Here is a 13,271-nt window from a genome sequence, read left to right on the forward strand (position 1 = left end):
GGCACGAGATTTTCAGGGTGCTAGACAGAAAAAATATGCAGCCGAGAATCCTTTATCCAGCAAGTCTGTCATTTAGAATAGAAGGAGAGATAAAGGTCTTCCCAAACAAACAAAAACTGAAGGAATTTGTCACCACTAAACCAGCCCTACGAGAGATCCTAAGGGGGACCCTGTGAGACAAAGTCCCAGAGACATCACTACAAGCATAAAACATACAGACATCACAATGACTCTAAACCCGTATCTTTCTATAATAACACTGAATGTAAATGGATTAAATGCGCCAACCAAAAGACATAGGGTATCAGAATGGATAAAAAAACAAGACCCATCTATTTGCTGTCTACAAGAGACTCATTTTAGACCTGAGGACACCTTCAGATTGAGAGTGAGGGGATGGAGAACTATTTATCATGCAACTGGAAGCCAAAAGAAAGCTGGAGTAGCCATACTTATATCAGACAAACTAGACTTTAAATTAAAGGCTGTAACAAGAGATGAAGAAGGACATTATATAATAGTTACAGGGTCTATCCATCAGGAAGAGCTAACAATTATAAATGTCTATGCACCGAATACCGGAGCCCCCAAATATATAAAACAATTACTCATAAACATAAGCAACCTTATTGATAAGAATGTGGTCATTGCAGGGGACTTTAATACACCACTTACAGAAATGGATAGATCATCTAGACACACGGTCAATAAAGAAACAAGGGCCCTGAATGACACATTGGATCAGATGGACTTGACAGATCTATTTAGAACTCTGCATCCCAAAGCAACAGAATATACTTTCTTCTCGAGTGCACATGGAACATTCTCCAAGATAGATCATATACTGGGTCACAAAACAGCCCTTCATAAGTTTACAAGAATTGAAATTATACCATGCTTACTTTCAGACCACAATGCTATGAAGCTTGAAATCAACCACAGAAAAAAGTCTGGAAAACCTCCAAAAGCATGGAGGTTAAAGAACACCCTACTAACGAATGAGTGGGTCAACCAGGCAATTAGAGAAGAAATTAAAAAATATATGGAAACAAATGAAAATGAAAATATAACAATCCAAACGCTTTGGGACGCAGCAAAGGCAGTCCTGAGAGGAAAATACATTGCAATCCAGGCCTATCTCAAGAAACAAGAAAAATCCCAAATACAAAATCTAACAGCACACCTAAAGGAACTAGAAGCAGAACAGCAAAGGCAGCCTAAGCCCAGCAGAAGAAGAGAAATAATAAAGATCAGGGCAGAAATAAACAATATAGAAACTAAAAAAACTGTAGAGCAGATCAACGAAACCAAGAGTTGGTTTTTTGAAAAAATAAACAAAATTGACAAACCTCTAGCCAGGCTTCTCAAAAAGAAAAGGGAGATGACCCAAATAGATAAAATCATGAATGAAAATGGAATTATTACAACCAATCCCTCAGAGATACAAACAATTATCAGGGAATACTATGAAAAATTATATGCCAACAAACTGGACAACCTGGAACAAATGGACATTTTCCTGAACAACCACACTCTTCCAAAACTCAATCAGGAGGAAATAGAAAGCTTGAACAGACCCATAACCAGCGAAGAAATTGAATCGGTTATCAAAAATCTCCCAACAAATAAGAGTCCAGGACCAGATGGCTTCCCAGGGTAATTCTACCAGACGTTTAAAGCAGAGATAATACCTATCCTTCTCAAGCTATTCCAAGAAATAGAAAGGGAAGGAAAACTTCCAGACTCATTCTATGAAGCCAGTATTACTTTGATTCCTAAACCAGACAGAGACCCAGTAAAAAAAGAGAACTACAGGCCAATATCCCTGATGAATATGGATGCAAAAATTCTCAATAAGGTACTAGCAAATCGAATTCAACGGCATATAAAAAGAATTATTCACCATGATCAAGTGGGATTCATTCCTGGGATGCAGGGCTGGTTCAACATTCGCAAATCAATCAACGTGATACATCACATTAACAAAAAAAAAGAGAAGAACCATATGATCCTGTCAATCGATGCAGAAAAGGCCTTCGACAAAATCCAGCACCCTTTCTTAATAAAAACCCTTGAGAAAGTCGGGATAGAAGGAACATACTTAAAGATCATAAAAGCCATTTATGAAAAGCCCACAGCTAACATCATCCTCAACGGGGAAAAACTGAGAGCTTTTTCCCTGAGATCAGGAACACGACAAGGATGCCCACTCTCACCGCTGCTGTTTAACATAGTGCTGGAAGTTCTAGCATCAGCAATCAGACAACAAAAGGAAATCAAAGGCATCAAAATTGGCAAAGATGAAGTCAAGCTTTCGCTTTTTGCAGATGACATGATATTATACATGGAAAATCCGATAGACTCCACCAATAGTCTGCTAGAACTGATACAGGAATTTAGCAAAGTTGCAGGATACAAAATCAATGTACAGAAATCAGTTGCATTCTTATACACTAACAATGAAGCAACAGAAAGACAAATAAAGAAACTGATCCCATTCACAATTGCACCAAGAAGCATAAAATACCTAGGAATAAATCTAACCAAAGATGTAAAGGATCTGTATGCTGAAAATTATAGAAAGCTTATGAAGGAAATTGAAGAAGATTTAAAGAAATGGAAAGACATTCCCTGCTCATGGATTGGAAAAATAAATATTGTCAAAATGTCAATACTACCCAAAGCTATCTACACATTCAATGCAATCCCAATCAAAATTGCACCAGCATTCTTCTCGAAACTAGAACAAGCAATCCTAAAATTCATATGGAACCACAAAAGGCCCCGAATAGCCAAAGGAATTTTGAAGAAGAAGACCAAAGCAGGAGGCATCACAATCCCAGACTTTAGCCTCTACTACAAAGCTGTCATCATCAAGACAGCATGGTATTGGCACCAAAACAGACACATAGACCAATGGAATAGAATAAAAACCCCAGAACTAGACCCACAAACGTATGGCCAACTCATCTTTGACAAAGCAGGAAAGAACATCCAATGGAAAAAAGACAGCCTCTTTAACAAATGGTGCTGGGAGAACTGGACAGCAACATGCAGAAGGTTGAAACTAGACCACTTTCTCACACCATTCACAAAAATAAACTCAAAATGGATAAAGGACCTAAATGTGAGACAGGAAACCATCAAAACCTTAGAGGAGAAAGCAGGAAAAGACCTCTCTGACCTCAGCCGTAGCAATCTCTTACTCGACACATCCCCAAAGGCAAGGGAATTAAAAGCAAAAGTGAATTACTGGGACCTTATGAAGATAAAAAGCTTCTGCACAGCCAAGGAAACAACCAACAAAACTAAAAGGCAACCAACGGAATGGGAAAAGATATTCGCAAATGACATATCGGACAAAGGGCTAGTATCCAAAATCTATAAAGAGCTCACCAAACTCCACACCCGAAAAACAAATAACCCAGTGAAGAAATGGGCAGAAAACATGAATAGACACTTCTCTAAAGAAGACATCCGGATGGCCAACAGGCACATGAAAAGATGTTCAGCGTCGCTCCTTATCAGGGAAATACAAATCAAAACCACACTCAGGTGTCACCTCACGCCAGTCAGAGTGGCCAAAATGAACAAATCCGGAGACTATAGATGCTGGAGAGGATGTGGAGAAACGGGAACCCTCTTGCACTGTTGGTGGGAATGCAAATTGGTGCAGCCGCTCTGGAAAGCAGTGTGGAGGTTCCTCAGAAAATTAAAAATAGACCTACCCTATGACCCAGCAATAGCACTGCTAGGAATTTATCCAAGGGATACAGGAGCACTGATGCATAGGGCCACGTGTACCCCAATGTTCATAGCAGCACTCTCAACAATAGCCAAATTATGGAAAGAGCCTAAATGTCCATCCACTGATGAATGGATAAAGAAATTGTGGTTTATATACACAATGGAATATTACGTGGCAATGAGAAAAAATGAAATATGGCCTTTCGTAGCAACGTGGATGGAACTGGAGAGTGTGATGCTAAGTGAAATAAGCCATACAAAGACAGATACCATATGGTTTCACTCTTATGTGGATCCTGAGAAACTTCACAGGAACCCATGGGGGAGGGGAAGGAAAAAAAAAAAAAGAGGTTAGAATGGGAGAGAGCCAAAGCATAAGAGACTTAAAAACTGAGAACAAACTGAGGGTTGATGGGGGGTGGGAGGGAGGAGAGGGTGGGTGATGGGTATTGAGGAGGGCACCTTTTGGGATGAGCACTGGGTGTTGTATGGAAACCAATTTGTCAATAAATTTCATAAAAAAAAAAAAAAAGAAAATGTGGGAGAAAGGAATTAATTAATACCCTGACATTAATTTTCCTCTCCTGAAGTTGCTTAATGACCAGAAAGATTCCCAAACACTTAGAATTTGAGCTCGGGACTTTTGTTTTTTTGACACAACTATTTGTAAATATTTAAAAACAATAATTTTTTTGCATGATTAATAAAGTATTCTTTGGGTTTCTACAAAAAAAAAAAAAAAGAGAATAGGTATTAACACTTCCTTAAATGTTTTCTAGAATTCCCCTGGAAAGCCATATGGCCCTGGACTCTTGTGTTTGGGAGATTTTTGATTACTAATTCAATTTATTTACTGGTTATTGTTCTTTCCTAATTTTCTATTTCTTCCTGTTTCCGTTTTGGTAGTGTATATGTTTCTAGGAATTTGTCCATTTCTTCTAGTTTGCCCATTTTATTGGCATGTAATTGCTCATAATATTCTCTTATTATTGTTTTTATTTCTGATGTGTTTGTTGTGATCTCTCCTCTTTCATTCTAGATTTTATTTACTTGGGTCCTTTCCTTTTTCTTTTTGATCAAACTAGCTATTGGGTTATCAATTTTGTTAATTCTTTCAGAAAACCATCTTGTGGCTTCATTGATCTGTTCCACTGTTCGTTCGTTTGTTTGTTTCGATTTCTATAGCATTAATTTCTGTTCTAATCTTTATTTCCTGTGTTCTTCTGGTTTGGGGTTTTATTTGCTGTTCTTTTTCCACCTCTTTAAGGTGTAAGGTTAGGTTGTGTGTCTGAGACATTTCTTCCTTCTTTAGGAAGGCCTGGATTGCTATATACCTTCCTCCTATGACAACTTGCTGTGTCTCAGAGGTGTGTGTGTGTGTGTGTGTGTGGTGTTATCATTTTCTTTGGCTTCCATGTACTTTTAATGTCCTCTTTAACTTCTTGGTTAGTCCATTCATTCTTTAGTAGGATGTTCTTTAGTCTCCATGTATTTGTTATCTTTCCAAATTCTTTCTTCTGTTTGATTTCAAGTTTCATAGCCTTGTGGTCTGAAAGTATGCACGGTATGATCTCGGTCTTTTTGTACTTGTTGAGGGCTGATTTGTGTCCCACTATGTGGTCTATTGTGGAGAATGTTCCATGTGCTCTGGAGAAGAATGTATATTCTGCTGCTTTAGGATGAAATGTTCTGAATATATCTGTTAAGTCCATCTAGTCCAGTGTGTCATTCAAAACCATTGTTTCCTTCTTGATTTTTTGATTAGATGATCTGTCCATTGTTGTAAGTGTGGTGTTGAAGTCCCCTACTATTATGGTATTACTATTGATGAGTTTCTTTATGTTCGTGATTAATTGATTTATATATTTGGGTGCTTTCACATTTGGCACATAAGTTCTTACAATTGTTAGATCTTCTTCATGAATAGACCCCTTAATTATGATATAATGCCCTTCTTCATCTCTTGTTACAGTCTTTATTTTAAAGTCTAGATTGCCTAATATAAGTATGGCTACTCCAGCTTTCTTTTGTTGACTATTAGCATGATAAATGGTTCTCAATTCCCTTACTTTCAATCTGAAGGTGTCTTTAGGTCTAAAGTGTGTCTCTTGTAAATAGCATATAGACGGATCTTGTTTTCTTATCCATTCCTTTACCCTATGTCTTTTGATTGGAACATTTTGTCCATTGACGTTTAGAGTGAGTACTGAAAGATATAAATTTATTGCCATTATGTTACTTGTAGAATTGGAGTTTCTGGTGGTGTTCCCTGGTCCTTTCTAGTCTTTGTTGCTTTTGGTATTCACCCATTCATTCATTCATTCATTCATTCATCTTCTCTCCCCTCAGAGTGTCCCCCTTAAAATTTCTTGCAGGGCTGGTTTAGTGGTCACAAACTCCTTTAATTTTTGTTTGTCTGGGAAACTTTTTATCTCTCCTTCTCTTTTGAATGACAGCCTTGCTGGATAAAGAAATCTTGGCTTCATATTTTTCTGATTCAGCTCATTGAATATATCCTACCACTTCTTTCTGGCCTGCCATGTTTCTGTGGATAGATCTGCTGCAAACCTGATCTGCCTTCCCTTATACGTTAAGAACATTTTTCCTTTGCTGCTTTCATGATTCTTTCCTTGCCTGAGTATTTTGTGAATTTGACTATGATATGCCTTGTTGATATTTGGTTTTTGTTGAATCTACTGGGAGTTCTCTGTTATTCCTTGATTTTGATGTCTGTGTCTTTCCCCAGGTTAGGAAAGTTTTTCACTATGATTTGTTCACATAACCTTTTACCCTATTTCTCTCTCTTCATCTTCTGGGACCCCTATGCATCTGATGTTTTTCCTTTTTAACAAGTCACTGATTTCTCTAATTCTTAAACCGTGCTCTTTTGCCTTAGCTTCCCTTTTATTTCTGCTTAATTATTTTCCATAAGTTTGTCCTCTATATCGCTGTTTCTCTGCTCTGCCTCATCCATCTTTGCCACAGTGGCATCCATTAGAGATGGCTGCTCAGTTATAACATTTTTTTAAAATTTCATCCGACTAACCTTTACTCCTTTTATCTCCGCAGAAAGGGAATCTAATCCATTTTCGACTCCAGCTAGTATTCTTATTACAGTGATTCTAAATTCTGGTTCAGACATCTTGTTTGTATCTGTGTTGCTTAAGTCCCTAGATGTCCTTTCTTTTGGGGTGAATTCCTTTGTTTTGTCATTTTGAAGGAAGAAAATGAATTAATGAGGTAAACAAATAAAATTTAAAAAATTAAAATTAAAAAAATTAAAATTAAAAAATTAAAAACAGCACACACGCACACACACACACAAATCAAATAAATGATGTTATATCCTAGATGTGTTTTGGTCTAGGTGTAGAAACAGGCTTGATAGATTAGAGAAAAAAGGGGAAAGAAAGAAAAAAGGAAATCATTTGAAAATTTGAAAAAATTAATACACTGAAGTAAAATAAAATGAAATCATGGAAGTAAAATACAATTTTTAAAAATTAACACAAAAGTAAAAAGTATAGTTGAAAAACTTAAAAAAAGTTTTTAATAAAAATTGAAAACAATTTTTTCTCTTTCTGTATTCAAGAAAAATAAAAGAAATGAAAAAGAGAAAAAAGAGAGAATTTAATAGATGGTCTGGCGAAAAGACTGAAATACGATTGAAATTACTTCGTTTTCATCTAGATGTCAAAGTATGAAGCACTTTATAGTCCATTAACTAAATAGGCAAAGAGAGTTGTGTTCCTAAAGAGCGTGGTTAGCTCAGTTGGGCAGGGCTTAGTGTAATGGCTCCTTTCTGCACTAGATGGTGCTGCTTAGTTTACTGGGTTGGATTGTTGCGCTTGTAGGTGCATATGCGTATGTGCATGCGTGGGAGTGGTGTAAATGGTGTCACCAAGCTACCCAGTCTCTAGTATCAGAACTCTGTTCTCCCGGATCAACCATTGAGCACCCATCCTTTGTCTTCAGCTTCCGTATACTCCCCGCTTTTACACTGTCCATGGTCAAGCCCCAGGCAGAGCCACCCTCCTGAGTTTTATCTCAGATGTGGCTGTTTTTCCAAACCCCTCAATTCTGAGAGACTTCAGCTTTGACCCATTCTGCCCCTCTGCAGGAGGGTCTCACCGAGCAATGCTCGGGTGCCAGCCACACCTAGGAATGTTTGTGGGACCGTGCTGCTGCCGATGCCCAGGGACTGTAGCAGGGAGCCAGCCCACCCAAGAAAAAGTCAGTGTGATCATGTAGTAGCTGTGTTTCAGTGATTATGGAAAATCACAGCACACATCCAGCACCAGGCTTCACCCTTAATGACCTTGTTCCAGCACCAGCAAATGTGGTTGTTCTCTTGGGTCTACTGGGGCCTTTGCCTTTGGGGGATCCACACAACCTCTACCAGGTGTCCTCCCAGCAAGGGAACCGCCTCTCCCCATGTGGCCTGAACACCCCCAGACTTCACTCTGATCCTGGGGATTCACTCTTCTCACCAGAGCACCACGAGGTATCGAGCTGTGGCTTTCAGACTCTGTGTTCCCCCTTTTTATAGAGTCTTAATGGAATGTAAACCCTCTCCTTTCTCCTTTCTCCCTTTTTAGTTCAGTGTCTGCACTGTCAAGGGGGCCCTCTTAAGGACTAGACGTCAGAGCCTTGTTATCAAGAACCCTTCCCTCTTTCCTTAGGAGCCAATGACTTCTGGCTTGGTCTATCCCTCCCACTTTTCCCATCAGTTGATGGAGGCAATTGTGTTTTAGCTGTAGCTATTGAGTTCTGAAAGCTCTTGCTCAGGAATCTGAAACAAGGACTTGGTTCCCTAATTCTGGCAAGGACTCTTCCAAGGCTGACCCCTCCTGGTTCGTAATGACCATGTACAAACTGTGTGCTTTTCAGAATGAAGATAACTCGGTCATCCAGGTCAGTGAGGCAAGCTGGCTTCCTTCACCCTCCATAGCACAGCAGGCCAAGCACCAAGCACCCAAGAACTAAAGGCCTTCCTTATTTGGTAGAGCAGAGCTTTATAGCTCTAACTAAGCACAGGAGCAGAGTAGGGTTTTTGGTCTAACCAGCATTGCCAGCTGAGTGGCTGATGACTCCATTGATTGTAAGGGAGAAAAAAATACATTGTCAGAAACAGCAAGGGGAAGGAATTGGGAATCAGGTGGACCAAAGCTCAAAATTTCTAGTGGGAATGGGGATACACTTGGAAAGAAGATGACTTGCTTCATTTGCCCTCGACCCAGAAGGAGGCCACCTCCCTGCCCAAGTTTCTGGCCCAGGCTCCTCACCAAGCATCTTCTGCTGGGCCCCTTCAAATACCCTGGGCCTCAGTGTGGCCACATACTTCTGAAACCCAGTGAATTAATGAAGAAGGAACCATATGGGAAACTCTCTCCCCAAGTCACAATGGCTGGACCAGACTCCCAGGTGGAAGGCAGAGGATAGACTATTGGGACACTGATTCTGAATGAATTGCAGGAAGATCCTTGTTTCTACAAGAGAGGAAAGATGTGTCAAGGTGGATGAGGAGGGCCAGAGATCTTCAGAGCTTGGAAGGGGAATCCTATAGAGAAGGGATTGCCCAGCACCTGCTGCTGGGATCCTGACTATAAGAAGAAACACCACAGGGCTTAGGCAGAAGCACCCTCTAGGGTCTCCTTCTGGAAGCCCTGTCAGAACTAGGCCTGTCTTCATCCTTCAGAAGGACCTAGAGAGCCCTGGGACTTGATCTGCTTTTTTTTTTTTGCTTTACCATCATTGAATGGAGTGGGAAGAGACAGTACTGAGGCTGGGAGGTGACCCCAGCTGTGGCTCCAAAGTGTGGAGAGAGACATTGTTGCCCTCTTCCTGTAAAGGGCTCTTTCTATGCTGACGAGACTCTGGAGCATACTGCTCCTGTGTGAACTGTATGCTTTTCAGAATGAAGGAACCTCAATAAGGCAGAGCAAAGAGGCAAGCTGGCTCCACTTTCCCCACCCCTTGCTACAGTCAACCTCCAAGCTCAGGAGTATGAGGGGTATTCTTTGGGATATACGATGCTCATGTTTGTGACTAAGCATGGGACTGAGTGGGAACCTAACACCCATCCCTGCGTGCCTGCTGAGTGAGCCTCCAAGGATTCTAAGGGTTAATGAAGAAGCAGTCAGAAACACAGACAAGGAGAGGGAATCACAGCAGCCAAGACAAAAGTGCTTTCAATATTTGCATCAAATTGGAATGCAATCAATGTGGAATGAAGATGTTTATCTCCATTTCCCCTAGGCCCAGCAAGGGATCCAGCTCTCCCCACTATTCTGGCCTAGCATCCCCACACACTGCTCTCGGCTGGACCCCTTCAGATGCCCTAGTGCTCGGGATGTCCACGTAGTCTGAAACAAAAGGGCTCCACCTGCACCAAATTCACAAGGGCTGGACCTTTTCAACTTCTGCAGTTGGATATAGTACTCTGAAAGACTTTTTTATGGACCAAGATGAACTTTGGATGATAAAGCAATGTCATGAAAGTGAATACACCAAAGGCCAGAGTTCTTCATGTTTAGAATAAACTGACAAGCACATTGTATTCACAAGCTGGCTTAGTCAGGAATCAAATGAATCTTTTTGGGTCTTTGGCAACAAGAATGTTCCACAGGGTGCCCGTTGGGTCCTTGTAATCAAGAAGCCTTAATTCTCCATAAGAAATAGAGGGGAACTTTGAATTTTGGTGTGTCTCTGCCTATCATATTGGTAGAAAGAGGCAGCAGTCGCTCTGAGATATGAGTATGTTCTTCCATTTGATGATCAAGATGTGGGAATGAGGCTTTGGTGCACTATTTATTCGAAATATTTTTTTTAATCATTGTTCAGGTCGTGGAGCATCCTGCACATTCACAGACTGTTCTTTCAAATGAGGGTAGCTCCATACATTAGGGGTGGGGAACCATGTGGCTACACTTTTCCACATTGTAGCCTGCCAGCATGAGGGGCTCAGGTACAGGAGGCTACCTGTCCTCTGGGATATCCAACTCTGTGATCCCTGCATTGGCTCAGGAAAGGCTTGGAAACCCACCTCAAAACCACAATTCTCAGTTGGTGTAGGGGACAGACACAGGGTCTCCATGTGTGAACTGAGATCAAGGTAAGAAAGCAGCAGTTGGAGAGGACTGACTACAAAGTAAGTGAAAGATGTCCCTTCAAATGGGCATGGGAAATACTGAGGAAAGAGACCCCGAACTTCCCTTCCCATGTCCCACACACGAGGCCGGATCCACTGCCAAACTCTGCCTTAGTCTACCCAAAAGCATTTTCCCTGGGCACCCGCACAAACTCTGGGCCATATCATTCTGAAACCAAATTGAGAAGAGCCCGATGCAATACCTCTATCACCATCACAAACTCACTACCAAACCCCCAAGCTGAAAAGAAGCATTTACTCTGAAACACTGTCTAGGAATACTTTCCATGCAAAGTCTCTATGATAAAAAGGGCTAAGGGGTAGAAATGGAGACACACACTACCAGAGGTCTTCAACACACATGAGATTTGGAGAAAGTTGAGAATGAAGTACCTAGCGCAGTCTCCTACCAACCAGGTTGTATACAGAATAATAAAGGCCTGTGGGCTTAGGCCAAGGGAGCCCTATGAAGGATTACACCTGAGAACCCTGTCATAAAGCCTGCCTTCTTTCTTTAGGAGCCAGTAATTTCTGGCTTTGTCTATCCCTTCCACTTTTACCATCAGTTGAGGCATGCAGCAGTGTTTGACCTTGAGATATTGGGTTCTGATGGCTCTTGATCAGGAAACTGCAACAAAGTCTTGGTTCCCTAATACCTGGCAATGACTCCTCCAATGCTGATCCCCTCCTGGTTCATACCGCCCATGTGCAAACTGCATCTCAGAATTAAGGCAACTCATTCATCCAGGTCAGTGAGGCAAGCTAGCTCCTTTTCACCCTCCATAGCACAGAAGGCCAAGCACCAAGCACCCTTTATTTTGGTAGAGCAAAGCCTAATAGCTCTCACTGAGACAGGAACAGAGTGGGCATTTGCTAGTTGAGTGATTGATGGTTCCATTGTTCCTAAGGGTGGATGAAGAGGCAGTCAGAGACACAGAAAGGGAGAGGGAATGGCTGCAGCCAGTACTAAAGTGTGTTCAATTTTCCATCCAGGAAAATCCGCAGGGAATGTTATCAATGTGGAATGGATATATTTATCTTCATAGGCCCAGAAAGGGTGTCAGCTCCTTTCTTATATGTCTGCCCCAACCTCCACAGAAGCAGCTCTCAACTGGAACCCTTCCAGTGCCCCAGGGCTCTGGATGTCCATGTTGTCCTGAAACCAAAATGGTAGGGCCCCTTTGGCTTCACCTGTCCTGCAGTCACAATGGCTGGTCCACATTGGACATGTGCAAGCTGTAGGTGGTACCCTGAAGGACTGAGCTTCTATGGGCTGCAATTCACATGATGATAGATAATAAAGCAATGTTGTAAATCTTGGTACACTGAGGGCAAGAATAACTCATGAAGGATGAGAATTGGATCGTGTTTAGAAGAACCTGACTAGCACAATGTATTCCCAAGCTTCCTTGCTCAGGAATCATAAGAACATTTTCTGGACTTTGGCTCCAGGAGTGCTGCAAAGGATGTCCTTTGGAGCCCTGTGAGCAAGAAACCCACATTCTACCTTAAGAAACAGAGGGGAAATTTGGCTTCTGATTTGCTTTTGGCCTTCGTATTAGCATGTAGGGGCAGCAGTGGTTCTGAGATATGAAGAATATTCTTCCATCTGATGATCAAGAGGTGAGAACAAGACCGGGGTGCACTGTTTATTCAAAAGGCTTTTGGTGTGCTGATGAGGTCATGGGGCGTGCTGCAAATGGAGAGATTGTTCTTCCATAAGAGGGTTTCGCTAATCATTTAGGGGCAGGCACTCCATGTGGCTACCAATTCCCATGATATCTAGACTGATAAGCATTGAGGGCTCAAGGACAAGAGGGCTAGCTGTCTTCTGGTACATCAGACACTGAACAGGGGCAGAATGGGAGTATGTGGCCAACCTGAGGTTGTCACCTGAGTCAGTGACAATTACATGGTTCTTTTATGTGAATAAAACTGATTTTAGAGGGGCGCCTGGGTGGCTCAGTCGGTTGACTGTCTGACTTCGGCTCAGGTCATGATCTCACGGTTTGTGGGTTTGAGCCCCACGTCGGGCCCTGTGCTGCCAGCTCAGAGCCTGGAGCCTGCTTCTGATTCTGTGTCTCCCTTTCTCTCTGCCCATCTCCTGCTCATACTCTGTCTCTCTCTCAAAAATACATAAACATGAAAAAAAATTAAAAATAAAAACACTGTATTTAGAAACCCAGCAATGGGTCAGCAATTGCTAGGAGGAGGACCAAACTCGACATTCCAAATGGGTAAAGGATCAATCTGGAAAGGAGATGTAACCCTTCATTTCCTTTCAACCCATAAAGTAGGTCAGCTCTCTCTAGCAACCTTTGGTCCAATATAGAAACATTCTCTACTAGACCTCTTCCAATGACAAGCCTCTGGA

The sequence above is a fragment of the Prionailurus viverrinus genome, chromosome X (genome assembly GCF_022837055.1).
Source record: "Prionailurus viverrinus isolate Anna chromosome X, UM_Priviv_1.0, whole genome shotgun sequence".
In the NCBI taxonomy this organism is placed as follows: Eukaryota; Metazoa; Chordata; class Mammalia; order Carnivora; family Felidae; genus Prionailurus; species Prionailurus viverrinus.